At 42.7% G+C, this 19,811-nt stretch overlaps 1 protein-coding gene across 1 annotated transcript in view; it reads right to left on the bottom strand.

The window, feature by feature from the left end:
- Positions 1-13,897, bottom strand: part of ACSL3 (acyl-CoA synthetase long chain family member 3) — a 69,969-nt gene extending 56,072 nt beyond the window's left edge. The window contains exon 1 of the mRNA XM_054074602.1: positions 13,879-13,897. The gene's annotated coding sequence lies outside the window, so the exon portion shown is untranslated. The remainder of the gene's footprint in view (positions 1-13,878) is intronic.
- Positions 13,898-19,811: the final 5,914 nt, after the last annotated feature.

Here is a 19,811-nt window from a genome sequence, read left to right as displayed (position 1 = left end):
TCAGCCCATCCCCCTGTACCTGCTAAACCGTGTCATGAACTGGCACGACCACACGCTCTTTGGACCCCCCCCAGGGATGGAGACTCCACCACTGCCCCAGGCAGCCGGTTCCAATGCTTCACCACTCCTTCGATGAAGAAATTTTTCCTAATACCCGATCTGCATCTCCGCTGGTGCAACTTGAGACAATTCCCTTTCATCCTACCCCTTGTCACTTGGGAGAAGAGATCAACATCCACCTCACTACAACCTCCTTTCAGGGAGCTACAGAGAATGATGAGGTCTCCTCTCAGCCTCCTCCAGGCTAAACCAGCCAGGTCCCACTCCCATAACCCCTGTGCTTCACAACCATCACGAGCTCCGTTCCCTTTCTCCAGATGTGCTCCAGCCCCTCAATGTCCTTGGAGTGAGGGGCCCAAACCTGACTGCAGTATTCGAGGTGCAGCGTCACCAGCACTGAGTACAGGGGGACGATCCCTTCCCTGCTCCTATGGCCACACTGGGGCTGATACAAGCCAAGATGCTGTTGGCCTTCTTGGCCACCTGGGCCACTGCTGGCTCATCTTCAGCCACTGCCAACCCGCACCCGCAGGTCCTTCCCTGCCAGGCAGCTTTCCAGCCACAATTCCCCAAGCCTGGAGCGCTGCATGGGGTTGCTGTGACTGAAGTGTGGGACTCAGCACCGGATCTTGTTGAATCTCATCCAATTTACCTTGGTCCATCGATCCTTCCTGCCCTGCAGCAGATAAACACTTCTGCCCATTTTGGTGTCATCTGCAAACTTGCCGAGGGAGCATTCAATCCCCTCATCCAGATCATTGATAAAGATATTAAACAGAATATTTTTTTATCAGCTCTCCTCTGCCTGCCAAGCTCCCGCATTTGAGGCTGCTGTTAAGATTTTGCAAAGTTTGAGGTTTTAAGTGGAGGTGTCACAAGCGGCTGTTGCAGCAGAGGTTTGTGCATGGAGCTCTGCTGACAGTACTGAACAAAGACCACTCGTTTCACATCAACTGCCATCAAAGCTGGTGCCACTCGGAGCAAGTTTTGCTTAGTACTGCTCGAGGGTAGTTCCCATTTAACAATTACTGAAGGTCTCCCTCATTGATACTGACTCATTCAGACCCTGCAAATGTTCCTTCAGACTTAAAGATTTAATTTAATTTGCATAATACAATATTGAAAGACAAAATAAATGAGCACCTGGCAAAGATAAGCAAAATAAAAACAACATATGGGAAGAAGGTTTCAAAGCCCAGAAGAAAGATTTAATTACAGTGGGTCGTGTGATTGTGTCTGCCGTGGTGGCAGCCGCCTTTGCCAGAAGGGTTAGGTTTGTTTTCCTCCTGTCACACTGCCCTTGGGGCCAAACGGCCCAGCGATCTGAACTGCACAGCACAAAGAAGGAAAGAGTAGGACTGAAAAGCTGAGGGCAGTAGTCTGAGCACAACCTTACCAACAGATTCGCAGGCAGTGTATTACTTTGTACTGTTTATAACACAGCCGATTACCACAGGTGACAAATATCCCACAGACAGTCCTCCCTCCTTTACCCTCACAGATACCACATTTTAGAGAAAAGCACTGTTTGCATATCTAGTCACCTGCGGTCCTCAAGTGACAGGGAATATGTTCGCTTTTGCTAAAAGTAAATTCACAGGGTACGTACTTCGATCACAGGGTACGTACTACTATCCAAAAACTAACTAGGTCACCTTGGTTACCGGAAAAAAAACACTTCCACATATTTAGAACTGGAACAGAAGAAATGACAGCTCTGAAAAGCAGGAAAACATTATCCACTGCAGTTACCTGAGCTAGAAATGTCATGAGCTACCCAAGCAAAAATGTGGTGCTAACTGAAATGTGGGTAGGAGTATAGAGAGGTTATATTTATAAGTTTCACATGCACTAGGAAAAGTGAAAAAGGATAAGCAGGCTTGGAAGAAGAGACGTATTTTTCAAAGAAGGAAAATGTACGCATTTCTGCAACAGGAGAGGAAAAGAGTCCTACAGTTGTGTCATGCAATCTTTCACGTTTTGTCCAAGGTGAGGAAGGTTTAGGATAAAACTGCAAAAACAATTTTACATAAAGGAAGATGGGAGGTAAAGCACCAGACAGTGCAGAGCTCATCTGCTCAGCATCAGAGCTCCTGTTGATCTCTCTGCTCTTGTTTGCTCCCAGGTAATCACCAGCAGCTGAGCAGTAAAATACCTAAAATACGTTGGCAAAAGCCTCACCTTGAGAAATGTGTGGAATCCACAATGCAAAATTAAATGTGACCCTTATTAAACTGCTAATCTGAATACTACCAAGTTTTAGGAGCTGGGGATTCTGAAGGAACTTCAGCTCCCAAGTTCAGATTTGTTGTAAGCTTTGTATTTCAGTCTTTATTACAGTCTGCATGAGCTAACTGTGTAACTAGCTATATTTATTCCAGATAGATGCAGCCATCGATCCCTCACGTGGGTAAATGAGGAGTTCCTGATGACATACCACCTCAGCAAGATGCTTTTTGAAAAACTGTAAGGCCTTTGGTGTTGATGTACCCCAGTTCTTACTGGCTTTGTCTGGACTGGGATGGCAGCTATATTATCCAAACTCGTACTCCCTGCTTGTAACTGAGGAGCTTGCAGGCTTGTTACAGACACTGGAGCAGCTGAAGTACTTTCATTACCCTGCAAATACCAACTGTCCAAGCCTGCCAGGATCTTCCTGGGTGTAGGACCGCGTGTCAGATATTCCTTGAAGAGCATGTATTATGTCCCAAAAAGCTGTCCAGTGCATTCCATATCTGAAGGCAATTGAGATAGGAGTAAGCCCTTCAAATAACAACAAAAATATTTAGAACTAACTAGTAAATCCTAACAGGTTTTAAAGCTTTTATTCAAACCAATTTTTCTAAAGAGTTATGATGAAAAAGACTAAACTGTGTCCTATCCATTACTCTACAATGACATTTCTTAAACTTCCCCCTGTACCGTTTGGTGCTGGCGGCTGCTGGAGACAGTACTCCAGGTTGGATAGCCTGATCTCTGGCAATCCCTGTGGCTCCTCGTTCAGCTCAGCATCAGAAGGGAAACATCATCTGCATCCCACACTCATTAAACAACTTCATATTTAAAGACACCTATGGTTTAAAAATATATATAGACAAACAACAACATATCGATTTAAAGAGATTCCTACCTGTATTCAGTATTTTCTTGAGCTTCTTTATAGATTCCTGATGTTTACCTGTAGCATAGGTAAAGCTTTTCATGATATCAGGGATTTTACCATGCCTTTTTGCTTAAGTGTAGTTACTTACACAGCAGGGCTTTGGAAGATACTGGTATAATGCATCATTTAGACTGTAACACTTTTCTAGTACGAGTCTGTACTGAGTATCCCATAAGGAAACTGCACGGAAGAGAAGGACCTGGGGGTGCTGGTTGACAGACGACTGATCATGAGCCAGCAGTGTGCCCAGGTGGCCAAGAAGGCCAACGGCATCTTGGCTTGTATCAGAAATGGGGTCACCAGCAGGTCCAGGGAGGTTATTCTCCCTCTGTACTCGGCACTGGTGAGACCACACCTCGAATACTGTGTTCAGTTCTGGATCCCTCACCACAAGAAGGATGTTGAGGCTCTGGAGTGTGTCCAGAGAAGAGCAACAAAGCTGGTGAGGGGCTGGAGAACAAGTCTTACCAGGAGCGGCTGAGAGAGCTGGGGTTGTTTAGCCTGGAGAAGAGGAGGCTGAGGGGAGATCTTATTACTCTCTACAACTACCTGAAAGGAGGTTGTGGAGAGGAGGGAGGTGGCCTCTTCTCCCAGGTGACAGAGGACAGGACAAGAGGGAATGGCCTGAAGCTCTGCCAGGGGAGGTTCAGGATGGATATCAGAAAAAAATTCTTCACAGTAAGAGTCATGGGGCACTGGAACAGCTGCCCAGGGAGGGGGTCGAGTCGCCTTCCCTGGAGGTGTTTAAGGAACGGGTGGATGAAGTGCTTAGGGACATGGTTTAGGGAGTGTTAGGAATGGTTGGACTCGATGATCCAATGGGTCCTTTCCAACCTTGTGATTCTGTGATTCTGTGAACCCAAAGAATTTGGGGAATTTTAGTAGACACAATAGTCACCTATGAAATTATTGATAGCACATGTTTGCAATTGGAAATGTGAACTGCCCAAGACACATACATGATTGTGGGAGGCAGTGAACTTTTCTATACCAGCTACACACAGTGACGGAAAATGATCGGTTAATATAGTAGCTCATTTTTATTTTAAATTTCAAAAAGCACTAGAGCACAATTAAAGGCAGGAAAGAAGTTCTTGTATCACCCTGGAGCACTCAGGGAAGGAAGGAGTATCTGTGAAAACATTCCTGGCTCCCCCTAACCACATTCATGTATTCACAAATGCTTGTTTATTTTTTTTTTTTGTAATTTCCAGAAGGAAAAGCTCATTAACTATTCTCACTTTCCATTTTAAAAAGTTACAGGCACTCAGTCAGGGGGGAAAAAGAAACACTACCATATGCTTTGATCAGCAACAGAGAATGAATAGCTAGTAGTAAACAGGAGAGAAGATTTCAAATGATCTTACAAAAATACTGATTTGAAGTGCAGTCCACTGACGCATCGGAAAAGAGAACAGAAAGCCAGTGTTATATTTGGCCAATTCTAAATAATATCCAGTGGGAAATAATAAAAACAAAACTACGGGCCACACTGAAAGAGGAGAGCCTGTGAATGGGTAAGTATGTGTGGAAGGTTGGCATTAATCTTTGATGAGTACGCTGCTGCCTGCTGATACTTTGGAAGAAGCTAGAGGGGGGAAAAGAACCAACAGCATCACAGATATAACAGATGTGAGAGCTTTTAGCTATTTGAAAATCCCCAGAGGGGCAGAAAATTAAGTACTTCAAGAAGGTTAAACTAAAAACAAATTGACTTTTTATGTGAAACAGCAGAGACGATTAAAGAAGGACTTGTGTAGGACAAAGCTTGTGATCTGGATAGAACATATTTCATTGTAGCCTTCAAACTTGTGAAAAATAAATGACTATAATTAGCAAACTTTCTCCATGACTCATTAAATAATTGAACACAACAGATTAATACAGCATTAATCTAAATTAAATTAATTTTAACTAAAAAGAAGATAATGTTTCCAAACTGTTTGCTTAGAACTTAATTTACTTTAGCTTCAAACAATAACCAGTTCAACAAAGGGACTCAAGCCCCTTGACATTTTCAATTAAACAATCAAACTGACATTGTAAAGTTCTGTTTCTAGAAGTATCCTGGTAGTGTGGCGTTTTGAATACCCTCTTAGAGAGGGCTGAGCTAATACTGAAGGGGCAGGGAGAGTCAGCTGGGATACGGTTTCTGGCAGCAGAAACAGCTTGTGTTCCTGAAGTGATCATTCCCAGAAATGTTAATTTTGGGGTGTTGTTTTAAAAGAATGGAAAAACATTTCTAGAGCAAGCAGCATGAGGTGTCAATGCTAAATACTCTCCATGTACATCTCAGTTCATTTGACTCATTTTTATCTATGAAGCTTTCTGTTTCCAAATAAAGGAGCAAATGAGTAAGTTGCTAAGAACAAAATCAGAAAGCAGCAAACTCTGGCAACATGCCCCAAATGATGAATTATTCAGTAGAACATTTGGCAATGTGGTCATGCCCAGAGCCAAGAGAGATTGATGACATTAATAATAAAGTGATCAAGGATACAGTGTAAAACTTATCACCGCTTGACAGAATTCAGCTTTGTTAATGCTTGAGTACTTCTTTAAATCCCTATTTTGTGTTTTCTTATACCGTAGATGTATTGCCAACCTACTGCAAAAAATCAAAGTGCTGTTCAGGTATTAATAATGTGATAACCCCCCAGAACTTAAATTTCCAACTAGAGAAAGCGTTTCAGTGGGGTAGGATCTGTAAACCAAGCTGCAAGGTGCACTCTGCAACACTGCTGCACCATACATGAACTACCATACTATGAGAAATTGTGTCACCCACAGAAATCAGAGGCAAGATTAAAAATAGAATTTATTTCTGCTCTTGAAGTTTCCTGCTTGAAAGCTGCCTGTCATTTTCTAGGCCAATGAAACATTAGAGTGGCGCTGACAGCGTCACAGGCAGCAAAGAGGAATCAAAAGCATCAAACAATGAGTAGTGACTCGAGCCTACAGAAGAAAGGTGATCCCTATGGGTTCCAAAACAACAATGTCCGGAGTGACCAGTGTCTTACAATACAATTTAATCATCAAATAGACCATAAAAACATCCAAGCCCAGGTCTGAGTGTACGTCTGAGCCCCCTGCACTTCTTGCACACGAGCCCATCTGTTCTATCCAGATCACAAGCTTTGTCCTACGCAAGTCCTTCTTTAATCGTCTCTGTTGTTTCACATAAGAAGTTGGTTTGGTTTTAGTTTAACTTTCTTGAAGTACTTAATTTTCTGTCCCTCCAGGGATTTTCAAATAGCTAAAAGTTCTCACATCTGCTATACCTGTGATGCTGTTGGTTCTTTCCACCCCTCTAGCTTCTTCCAAAGTATCAGCTTTTCTCCACAGGTATGGATGCTTCGGGCATGCTGCAGCCCAGTCCATCAACAGCCCTTCCAGCCTTGGTTCTCCTGGGCATAGCACAGATCTAAAATCACTTCTTCATTAAAGCAGCACCAACCACAGAGCCCTTTTGCCTTTTAGACCACCTTAGTGAGACTCACTGGGTTTCCTGCCATAGCAGTTGAAGGCTGCAAAGGCTTTTGATGGTTTGCTTTTATTTACTGAGATTTGTTTAGTCAACTACTGTGCAATGTTTCCATGAGCCAAAACTATTCTACTGCCTAAGACTTCAACCAGGAGACAAATATGGCCAAGGGTTTCCAAAACAGAAGCTTAAATTCAGGCTCTTGTTCAAGTCAGATGTTTGGTGTTATTTGAGAAAACTGAGGTAAAACTACCAAGTATTTGGCAGGTTGAGAAACACCTTGACTTAATTTGGTGCCCAAATGTACCCAAGATGCATTCTGGGAAAACATTCTCCCATTTACTCTGTCTCCCCTGCAAATTGCATGCATGGTGGAACTTTTCCCTCACATTTGCAATGCACTTTTTCAGTTTCAGAAGGTCTGAAGCTGTTTAACAGTTTCATTAAATAAGTCACTACTACCCTGTCATATTTGTATAACATTATTTCCACCATTTAAATCCAAGCACTCCAACCAGCAGGAAAAGTTCCAAGCTGAGAAGCAGAAAGAGGGGGAATGAATGTGTTTACTTTCTCTGGGATATTAGGTGGAGACAGATGACAAAGATGCTTCAGAGCAGACCAAATTTCAGACACAAAGGTGTGACTAGGTGTAACAGTACTAAATTAATTTATACTGAACTCAGTTATGCTGGAAAATAATACAGAATTGTAAAAGTAGGAGGATTTTAAAAAAGGATTTGAAGTCCTGCCTAAACTATGAAGAAAGTTGTGAAGTCGTTCAAGCAATGGATAAATGCACTACCAGTTGATCAGATAAGCCCCTAGACGAGTTATTCCCAGAAAAAAACAATCCAAATTCTGTATACAAACAGGCAGTTGGGATGCAGAAAAGCCAAAACTAGAGAATATATTTTGAACAAGAAAGCCATTGCACTAAAACGCAAGCCTGGTCTATAAAAAGCAAGTGTTTTGTGACTCACAGACACCAAGGTGCTGTTGATCAGCACACTCTGAGACCGATGATTCAAACTGCATTACGTGTTCATATAGGAAATTTTATTTGAACTCGGAGTTGTTTGAGTCCTACCACCTGCATCTGATTTCATTTTGCCACAACCAATCAGTCATTTTAATACCCATGAAATCTAGTCTGCGGTACTTCAATTCATTGAAGACACTTGGATTTCCTTGGTACTGCAGTACACCAACGCTTCAATACCATTGTGAGACTTCAAAAGAGCGGCTCTCAGCTTGTTTTGCGTAAGAGAAAGGAAGCCAAACCACTGATTTCACTAAGCTCAGCTAGGGAACCCTTCAAAAGGTGAGCGATATAGCAGAGGTGTCCAATTCTGTGGACTGTGTGGTCACTGCCGGCTGTCTGCTGCTTGACACCTGCAAGGCAGTGGTTTGTTGTATTTAGTGCAGTTTGTCCATCACAGTTGCTCACTCTGCAGACACTGCAGTGCCGCAGCTGCGGGGGAGCAGACCTGCGACGTGCTGGTAGTGAATTGGAGGGGAAGAAAGTTAACTGCTTCCTTCAAGCCTCATTTATGACACTTGTACATGTAAAACTAGGGATTATCCAGGGGCTTGTATGTCCGTGGATTCTGGGCAAAGCTGAGCAGAACGTCAGATCTGATCAATGATACATTTACAGTGTTTCTTACTGATTGCATCAGACAATCCATACAACTTACTGCTTAAGGCAACTTTTGCTCTTCCAGTTACTCCTCAGTAATGATAAAAGGAGGTTTATATAAGTTTTGACTGATGGACATACTCCTTTGCTTCATAGCAGTTACTTAGCAATTGAAAATCTAGTATCTAAAACAGCAGACAATGAAATAGAACTCCTCTGGTAACTAGGTTTTATATGCTTCATGAAATAATTGCAAAAATTCAATTATTCCATAATGGTAATTGCAAAATCCAATACATTTTAAGGCTGTCCTGCTGAGATACTAGAGAAAAGAGTCACTGGTGAAAAAAAAACCAAACCAAAAAAACCCAAAAAACCAAAGAAAAATAAATTCTGAAACAAATGCTGATACATTTACATCCTCTAATATTCCATTTTGTGCTATAAAGCCATGTTAGTAAACATACAGAAAGCATTAGAAAGCATATAGATAGAACTGAGAGCTCATGGTAACATGTAAAATCAGAAAATACACAGAGAATAAAAAGAATAAGCAGAGAATGGAGGCAGGAGGGTTTAAGAGAAAGGTCTCATTCAAGAATTCATAGCTGAGAGTGCAATAACGAAAGCATGATTTTATAATCCTCCTACGTCTTGGCATTATTCTGAAGTCAATCTACGAAGGCATAAATAACTGAAGACAGTGTGATCTCGTTGATGATTAAAGTGATACAGCGCTGTGAGTTCAGATATAGAGTGGGCTGGATTTAGGGTAAATAGGCCAGTGATATCTGAGAGCACATGGAGCATTTGTCCTCACCTGACACAGGAAAGGTCTAAGGATTAGAAGGATTAAGATTAAGGAAGACAGTTCATGCCTGAGGAAGACTACAACCACACTTGCTTAACAGTACACAGAGAGGGCATCTGCATCCCATAATTTGCATCACTGGAAAATGTTTGCTTCATCAACTAATGGATCATACGTGTGTTCTTCGAAACCTTGTGTTCTTTACCTATTCATTCCTCTGATATTTCAAAGACAGGAACATTTCTAAGAAATGACAGTAGAATATATGCAAATATGTATAAAAATTAGAAACAACAAATACTTCGTATGCGCAGTGAACATTTTTAAGGGAAAGTTCCCCTAAATCTTTCCCTTAGGAGACCAAACATCTATTGCATTCGCAGGAGAACATCCTAATTCAAAGAAACCTTAAGTCCTGAAAAGGTGACCCAGCTGAAACACGAGTAGTGTTTCCTCCTGAACACTGCATGCTGGACCTTTCTGGAGACAGCCCACTCCAAGAAGTTCTGACCCCAGCCCAAATAGCAATTACCGTTGGCAAGAAGACAACAAACATGAATTTATCCTCTCAAACTATAAATAACTCACAAAATACATGTTGGGCTTGTCCACGCTGGCCGGTTAAGCTGGGGAAGGACACAATATGGTCACTACTCAGTGCAAACATGGACCATTGGGTTCCTGTACAGCCATCTGTAAGCTGACAACACAATAATGCAGGTATTCACCGAGATCTTCCATAAACACGAAAATGTGTGGGTTTAATATATTAAGCTTACATGCTTAATGCCAGCTTGGTAAAAAATAGACAGGCTTTAGCTAGTGATCAGCTAGTTACTCACTCCGTGTCTGCACTTTGTTTCGTGCTGTTTGTGTTGGTTTTAAAGTCATTTTGCCTCATCTGTTTTTCTAGTTGAGACAAAAGCCTGAAGTTTTAAATCATAGTCATTAGCACAGCTCACCAAGGTCATGTTCTCACATAACCTGTTTTGCTCCTGGGAGACAGTTCTGAGAGCTCTATTGCAGGTACTGAGTCAGCTCCCTTTCCTTCAAGAAAAGGATGTTAACGCAGGCAACAGCAATTTTTTGCTGTTAGCAAGGTATTGCTGTTTACCATGGGAGGGTTTGGCAATAATTGCTTCTTATGTAAACAAGTAGAAGTGAACAATGCTTTCTGGAGGCCTAAATAAAAGTCTTGCTCATTTATTGGAAATATGCATAACGTAAAATCTTGCACCTGGTAAATATTAGGTCACTATACACTTCAAGTTCGATTTCAACTCTTAAATTAAAGCGGTAAGAACAATTAGTTTTGTAGTACACTGATGTTTTAGAACTATTTGCAAACTAACTATTTGTAAACTATGGCTGGTTTGGCATACAGTACTCTTGGCATAAGTTAGAGCACTATTTATTCAAGATTTTAAGTCTGCAATAGACGCCTAGACAGCTCTGGTGATATCGCAGTTAACAGGGATGTAAATGTATTCTTGAAAATTAAATGTATTTACTGAAACTATATGGTGGAACACTTAATCAATGGGTGAAATCTGGATGCCTTTAGGTTATGATCAGCTATAAATTCCATTAGGTGTCATTTGCTTTGTTCCTGCGTAGGCAAAGAAAACATGGTACAAACTATTGAGAATTAATAGGTTTTGGTAAACTTATTCAAAAAAGCTTTAACCACTCCTTGTTGCCTGCTTGTTTTTCTTGTGCAAGGCATATCAGATTTTATAGCAATATTAAGTTTCCTCTGACAATCTCAAAGAATGCCTGGGAAAAAAAAAAAGATGCTTAACTGATCCTTCTTTATGCCTATCTTTGTTTTTAACAGCAATTCATGAAGCCCTTTCTACTTGTTTACTACTCTATCCATCTCCTCCTCAGTACACAGCACTGAAAGTAATGATCAACACCATAGTCGTTACGGCAAGAAAAGAGTAGTTTTTTAAGCGAGAAAAAAATCCAGCTTGCAGTTTGGTTTCAGAAGTTGATTAGAACTGTTCTGCAAATACACAAAGCATCACACAGCGTGGAACAGATTACACTCTATCACCCTTATTTAATAGCTTGATATTACATTTAGTAATATCTTTTGCCTGGCGGAATATGAAATAACCATGCTCTTAATTCTAAGGCACCAAGTGATCTCTCAGCCTGCTGAAAAACACCACTCCCAAAGCACTTCAAGACCTCACAGTCAGCCTTGGGGGAACCAGTGGGTTTCCTACATTTCATTTACCTGTCAAGTACAAAAGAAAAACTAGTCTTGACCTAAAAAAAACCCCGCCAAATAAGACATCAGTGCTTGTATAAACAAAGCCTGCAATCCTGCCAGGCTCTGAATGCAGAATGCAAAGGATGCAACCCTAGAGTTGTTATTAACATTTTTTAGATTTAAAAATTTTAGGCGTACAATGTGGCTTTTGAGAGCTCCTTATTGCCTAGAGAACCCAGCCCTTGGTTTAGGAAATATGTAGATATATACTACAATATCATGGGAATTGGCTAACATAAGTCCCAAAGGAGTCATGTTTGCAGCCCAGCTGTGCCCAGGGGAAGGCAGACAGGAGAACTGCCACTGCCATTTCGAGAAGGTGTTCTGTTTTGGTGACAGCCTTTTAAAGGAGCACAACACACTGGTGCCAGGGAAGGAGAGGCCAGGACACAAGGAATGCTCCTGTTGAACTAAACTTTTGGATCCCCTGAGAATTCTGGTTTTTTTCCCTTCCTGCAAGAACTGTAGTCCTCATGTACAACTTGACCTGGAGCAGGCTGTGCCCAGGACATGGCCCATGCTCTGACTCAGCTGCTGTAACCCCTGCTCTCCATCATCTTTGTCCTTTTTCTTTGTCTTCATCACTTGCTTTGGCACATGAAACATAGCCCTTGATTTTACAGCAGTTGCACTAGACTAGGATTAAAGTTCAGAGGCTGGCAAATCAGCGTAGGAGATTCCAGCTGCAAGCAAAAGGCCTTTTCACACCTGAAAAACAGTATGCATACTTCTGCTCCCATGTAACTAAAAACATAGTTATGGTTAGACACGTGATGATGAGTAACACGGATATAGATCACTAGCTCTGGAGTGCATGGAGATGTGTTCACACCGTCCAAAATGCTGACAGTGCCAAGATTCCTAACTTGCTTTTAGTGACACCTCCCCCTACATGCTTTTGTTTTTCCAACCTGCGTTAAAATTTCAACATGCGACAGTAAGAGCTAGTTAGAAACGTCCTGATCTGACAGAGAAGTGGTCATCCAGAAAGCCAGATATATCTTAAAAACAATGGGAAGCTTGTGCATCTGTATCCCATCTCCTCAGCACTAATTGTGGTAATAGCCTCTCTTCATAAAGGTTTAATGCCCACGTCTCAACAGCTCCATTCCCTGCCCCTTCCCTCAGCTAACTGGTGCCTGGCCACTCATACTGAAATGACACAGGGAGGGGAGTTGCAGCGTCCAATTCTCCAGCTCTTGGTTGCTCAGTGCAGCTCTTGCTGTCGGTTTTCATTCAGTCCTTTGATGGGTGAAAGAAAAGATGGGATAGTGGAGCTTTGATGTCATTTTCAGTCGTAAATCTGGGACCTGTGGCTGGTGTTGGCTGGAGGACACTTCTCACTGGGATCAGTGGAGGCACTGCTGCTCCCCAAAGCCAGTTATTTTAAGTCACATCTAAACAAGGAATTATCAGCTTAAGATCAGCCTCTCTCCCCTACAGCAGGCTCAGGCTCAGTTAGATGCAATACTTGGTAACTAAAAAGCAAAATTACCTCCCTCTCCCTTGAGCCAGACTCCTGCTGGCTTCAGTGGGTGTTGGCTCCTGCTGAACTGAAGAACTCACAGCCTGGCCATAGGTATGTGGGTAAATACCTGGGAGGGGAATGTGCCCTGTGCGCCTGTTTACATAGCTGGATACCAGCCACGGAGGCACAACAGCCTCATTTCAAACGCTGCCCTGCGTGCTAACGACTGACATCCGTGCCAACAAGAGAGTAGGTGACTCCACAACGCTTCTTGTACTACCTTGCCTGGCACCACCTAGCCTTTTGTTATGTACCTTCTCTTTAGCTCATCTCCTAAGGAGAAATAAACACTCAACACAATAAAAACTGTCACCAGACTTCACAGCCTGCCCCATGTGTGCTCCTTGCTGCCCAGACCCTGCTTTCTCGGTGTGTGTTAGCTGCTCCAGCAATCCTGTGTTTAGTGGCAGACTATCTACACCAGCCGTTCACATCAGCTACCTTCAAAAGCCATTGCAGACAAGGTCGTAGAAATGCAAAGAGGCTTGCAATAGGGAAAACAAAACAAACCCAAAATGCTTTTAACACATCTGTGGGTTTTTTTTCTCTATGAGGCTATTTTGTGGGGGGAGTTTATCCATCACTAGGCCATCTATACAGCATTATTTATTATTAAATAGAAAGATTCACATACCAAAACAAAAAGACATTGTATTTGCTAACCACCAAATCTCAGAATCTTTATTTTTCCAGGCCCACTTCAGGAATCATCTTGCTGGGACAAACGGGTAAGCACCAGACCTGTATACCATCGATACCACTGAGCAGTGAGAGCCAGCTCCAAAGAGTGAAGCCAGACCCTCCTTCCCTTACAGCTGAATTAAAGCAGCATGGGTAAATCCTCTTTCCCCCACAAGTAGGAACATTTCTATTAACACCAGGGAAGGATTTCACTCTATATCCAAATACCTTGGGAGTTCAGGCAGGTGCAGATCCAGGGCTGACACTCCTGTCTTATTGACATCCATGGTATTGCTCCTCAGCTTCCTTGCAGCTTTTTTGGCCCCCATCGAAGGCTGCAGCTCCACAGATCATTTCCTCCAGCAAGGGATGCTCACCTGGAGCCCCCTTCTCAGCGGCAGTGCCCTCAGCTCTGGTTAAACAGCTCAGCTCCTCCAGCTCCCTCTGCCTATGTTTGTCTTCTCGGCCAGATTTCTGAAATGATTCAGTTTAGGAAATAAACCAAATGAAGCTTCCCGCCAGGGGATAGGCATGAGCCACAGGTGAGCAGCAGCAATACCAGCACCCTGCTGTCACGGACTGTCATTACCTTCATTGTCTATAATTAAGGCTGCAATTAAGCATCACTAAACTAATTTGTCCAGTCCTCATTCACTTGCTTTTATTGGAGAGGAGTGATCTGAAGACAGCTGAAATCATGGCATTGGGTCACCGCATACAAGTACATGTGGGCTTGGGCTGTAAAGTCAGGCTCCAGATTTGCACTCTTCAAACTTAAAAGGAGAACTCTCCAGCCCAGACGCCTCTCTAGCTCTTTGTACCCATTTGTTCAGTCATGAAGGTTTCTTTGAAATTGATGATGAGTCAGGAAACTTTTTAAGAACCTGACCAGAACAGACACGCAGCTGAGTTTTGTGCATACATAAATTTTGAAAGACTTCACTTAATTCTATCAATATTGCTCTACTAGGCACAGTACTTTTGAGAATCCAGGTATGCACCTCCTATAAAAAGGTGGAACAAGCCTGGGACTGATGGTGAGAGTGCTGGTGGAACTAATGCACATAAAACTCTTCCCTTCGGTATTAATTTGACCTGGCATATAGTAGAGCAATTGCAAACCTCAGATTGCTTTATACACCAGTGAGCTGGACTTCAAATGCTTTATGAGAGAACTTAGAAAGCTCATGAAAAGAAAGGCCATCATTCAACATTTCTACGAGCTATTAGTGGTGGAAATGAGCTACAGAAGCTTCTAACATTTTATTGCATACAGACACATACCCATACATGTATGTAGAACCGCTTATCTACTCGTTAATTAATTGTTTACATCCCCCAGCCATGGTAGATCTTTTGCTGTGAGCCCCTAACCAAAATCTAAGGATGACTGCAAAGCCCTTTACAAAGATTAACAGCATCTGGATGTTATGCTTTGATTCTATTTAAAATGTTTATAGGTGATTAAAAGAGGAGACCTAGCTAACCGTGCTGTAGAGAAATCATGTCACACCTAAGCTCAGCCTGTCCTTTTAACACCACCACTTTCTTCAATAGCTGTAAGTTAGGCTTTATTGCCAGTGAACACACAATAGAAAGTGCTTTTTCTGTTGGGAATTTAATTGAAATTTATCCCAACTAATAGTGAAAAACGATAGCAGCATCAGTGTTACATCAAACATCTGTCCTGGAGCATTAAAAATTTATGTGTGTGCCCTTCACGAACAAATTAAATGATACAGAGGGTGGGCTGGTGGGTTTTCAATAAGTTCTGGCAACTGGGCTACAACTCCAGGCAGTGGCCAAGAGCACAGTTATCACTTTCGATCAAGGCTATACCTTAAAATGGAGAAGGAATCAAATCCCCCTCTCTGCAGTCAGAGCAATTACAGCAACACAGCTGTCCATCCGCATTCCCTGATGGCAGCCGGCTTTGCCTTCTCCCACATCAAGTCAAAGTCAATCAGTCTCTACAACTGTTTGAGACCACTGCTCACTGATAGTAGTGCCTAGTTCGGCCCCATTCCCACTCCACCCATTGACTGGGAGCAGCAGGTGACTCCAGTGGGACACCACCACGGAAAATGCAATCTAGATGCCTTCATGGATGGGTCAGGGTGGGGAGGCTGTGCCTGACTGCTTCTCAACCACCATCGGGCAGAGCAGCCCTCTTGTTGCGTAGATGGGGTCAGGAGTGGCATCAAGCTAAACAGGAATTGTGAATGAAGCTGAGAACATCGTACCAAACAGCCTCACCTTTGCGGAGCATCTGAAATCTTGGCACACAGCTAAAGTTATGGCCTTTTACAAAGAAAACTTTGCCTTAAGCAAAGAAGTTGCATTTATATCAGAAATTGTCATGAGGATCCTGTGATACAAAACTTCACTGGAGGCAGAATCAGATTTCTTTTGATGCAACTGTGCAAAAAGTGCAATGTCACAGGATTAGCAGCTTTATACGCAAAGAGCCAATTCCATGCTCTTCTCTATGTTCTCCAGCTCCTACCATCTTGCACTGTGAAATCCTACTCACCAAACATAGCAAGAGTCAAGCTATAAGAGAAGAATATCCTTCCAGTACTGTAAAAGATACATCACATATAACATTAGCAAATTTGATAGCAATGCCATATAAACATTAAGCATAACAACATTACTATCCAGCTGCCACCATGCAGCACTGTAGATAACAGTGCTGCGTGATAATAAATATTTTTAAAGCTGCAGATTTCCATGCGGGTACCCAAATCAATAACCTTTTCTCCAAGGATTTAGAGTGCCAGGTTATCGTCGTACAAAATCAAGTGAAGGGATTCTTGGAGAAACAGGACATGGGGTTTATGATTCCAGTTGGTAAAACAATTAGTTGAACTTCTAAGTAATTTTATATTGTTACATTCATACTTTGGGGTTTGTTCTTTCAATTGTGGATCATTTTCTTACCTACTATGGTTTTTACTAATGGTTTCACTGTAAATTAAAGGTCCCTTTCATTTTCCCATCTCTTATAGAAAAGATCAATTATGGAGTTTATACCAGCATTTGAAACAAAAAGTATTGTCTAAAGGAGGAATCCGGGGACTGGCTTTTCTAATAAGGTAAACTTCAGTGCTTAAGAAAGAACACCTAAGTGGTGACAATATCACTTACTAGTTTTGCCTCCACTGTCAGCATGTCCAGGCTGAGATAAGGATCAGAGCCTTTCACACCCACCGGTGGTTCTCTTCAGAAGGAGATGTGTTTCTCAAGATGCTCTTGGTAGAGCTACTCACCTTGCAGTGAGACTCAGGTTTGCAGCACTGGATTGTGAGAGACAAGGAAATTTAGCATTCACTGGAATTAGGCCACTAAAATACTTTATTTTCCTCTATTTTTTTTTTTACACCAGTCTGTGTACAGCTTGGTTATTCTTGGTGCTGCAAGGGGAAGAGGGAAAGCAGCCTGTGACACAGCTGTACCCGCCAGTGAGCGCTGGCAGGCTTTGGTATCCAGCCACGCTCTGAGCAGTTTGCAGCAGCAGCAGCCTGCGAAGCAGTGACGATGCGGTGGCCAAAGAGGTGAACCGAGGCCCAGAAGATGAGGGCCTGATCCTCTTAGGCAATCAATTAATGAACTCTGATTTGTTTATTACAAAATGGTCAGCCTCTGTGAATCCCTTCCCCGTACGCTGACCTGCTGTCCTGACTTCTAGATCACATCCAGATTGCTGGATCAGACCAACTCTTACCTGGTTAAAAGGATGGAGAAGCCAGCAGAAGATTGATTTTTCCAGCTGAATTTGATTTTAATCATGAGGGAAGTTGTTGCACTGTCAGTACCTGTGAATGCAATCCTCCTGAGCTGATTACCTATGAGTAACTTCTCCCAAGGCTACCACAAGTTTTTAAGGCTGAATTAGGACTCTCGGAAGTGCCTCATTCCCGTAGAGTTTGTGGCATGGCACTGAAGTCCATCATACCAAAGGTTTCTGTTTACTTCAGTAGTTCCTAAAACATCTGGAGGTATGTGGGACTACCTGGGCCATGATAAAACTTCAAGTGCTTTGCTCTGAAATGCCCAAAGACATTTGTACATTCATTCCTGAAAGCCAAAAAGGGTTTGAGAACACATTCCTGTGAAGCTTGCAAGAGGACCCTGAGTGTGAAAGCCAAACGAAGGAACCCATATGGTCTACAAGGCAGACTGGATCAGCCCTGTTTCCTCAAGCCCTACAAATTTCAGCGGAGCTCCTGGTGCCTCCTCACTTTTGCTTCATGTAAAACTGATAGAAGCTTCACATGTAACACCTAGATCTACCGGGGGAGGGAAATCTCAAGTTTTCCTGCTGACTTCAAGACCCTTCCCCTGGCACCATACATTTTCAAAGAAAGAGAAAATGCTACAGGCAAATGCATTTCAGCCTTCTCTGCGATTCATCTTATTCAAAGCAGACCTGAATTGGCTGCATCAGATACATTTAAGAGTTGCCATACACCATTGAGAAGACACAGTGCTCTGGACTTGGTGCTTCCCAGGATGGAGGATGCTTTAAAAGCTACAGATGTTTGGCCACTGAGCAGAACAAAGAACCTGAGGACAGCAACTGGCAGAAATTATTGACACATCAATACTTTAGTTCAGTTTAAGGATGCCCATTTGAACTGAACCTCCAAACAGTAGAAGTATGAATTAGTGGAAGGTATGATTTGTGATGAACACCGTAAAATCAAAGGAGTAAATTTCTAGGTACAGCTTCACTTCTCACCTTGGAATAACAACCTAGGACTGGGAATGCAGCCATGGCTTCCCTATTTGTTTGGATTCAGTGAGAGTTGTGGATACCAGTGCCCACACTGCGTTTTCAACACACCTGTACAACATTCAGCACACCTCAACTCCTCAAAAAATGACAATGACTATTTCGCCTTGGCTATATGCATTTTCTCACTCCCCATCGCTGTTTGTGATTGAAATTTCAGCTTCACTATCTTCTTCCCAACTTCCCACCCTGCTGTCCCCACCTTACAGTACCACGATATGCAGGACATGGATGCAGCAACGCAAAGGCCAAAAGTTGCTAAAGCGCTTATGCAAGTTAATTACTGTGCCTGTTTAATCCCACATAATGCAGATTAGTGCTGTCAGCCAGTGTTCAGAGAGCAGTTGATGTAACAGGCTGGCCCATCAGCAGGGAAACCACTCTCTTCAAGAGTCACTTAATGTGAGGAGATGCTGACCAGCGCTGGGAACAGAAGCCCTCCATGCTGTCCCTGGTTGCTGTCAGGGGGCAAGCACAAAAGCTGGATATGACAACCAGGCGGGTTTAAAGAAGGTATCACAACCTTCCTTTTGAGATAAAACTATCAGCTTTGACCCCATACCCCACTTCTGCATGTTCAGATGGAAAATTTCAAGCTGCAGAGAGCAATCCTGCAAAAGACATCCTGATGTCAAGACGTGAGCCGGAATAAAGTCAAGCAACTAAACCTATGTTTTATGAAGCTCAAAAAACCAATACAAGTTGCTATCAAAATGAACACAAATAGGCCAAAGAAAGCCATTCAGTCTGAACAGCAAGTCATCCCTATGGGCAGGAGAAGGTAGGAATTTGGAGGGACCCTCAGCAGGAGGAGGATATTGAGCTGCTGGAATCATCTCCAGAGGAGGGCAATGCTGCTGGTGAAGGGTCTGGAGCACAAGTCTTAGGAGGAGCAGCTGAAGGACCTGGAGTTGTTCAGCCTGGAGAAGAGGAGGCTGAGGGCAGACCTTATCACTGCCTACAACTGCCTGAAAGGAGGTTGCAGTGAGGCAGGTGTTGGTCTCTTCTCCCAAGTAAGAAGTGATAGGATGAGAGGAAATGACCTCATATTGTGCCAAGGGAGGTTTAGATTGGATATTAGGAAAATTTCTTTACCGAAAGAGTGGTGAAGCGCTGGAACCAGCTGCCCAGGGCAGGTGTGCAAAAAACCTGTAGCTGTGGCACTTCAGAACATGGTTTAGCAGCACATTAGTATTGTGTTGATGGTTGGACTGAATGATCTTAGAGGTCTTTCCCAACTTTAAAGATTCTATGATTCTTCCTGGGAACTTCAGCTTCTTACTACTGGAGTCAGATCTAATTGGATTAATTTACAATCGTTACTCAGGCAAAATGCCCGTTGCCAGCAATGAGTGTTTACATA

This window comes from Cuculus canorus, chromosome 9 (assembly GCF_017976375.1).
Source record: "Cuculus canorus isolate bCucCan1 chromosome 9, bCucCan1.pri, whole genome shotgun sequence".
NCBI classification, from domain to species: domain Eukaryota; kingdom Metazoa; phylum Chordata; class Aves; order Cuculiformes; family Cuculidae; genus Cuculus; species Cuculus canorus.
Note: the sequence above shows the minus strand (reverse complement) of the source record. Positions and strands in the feature narration are given on the sequence as shown.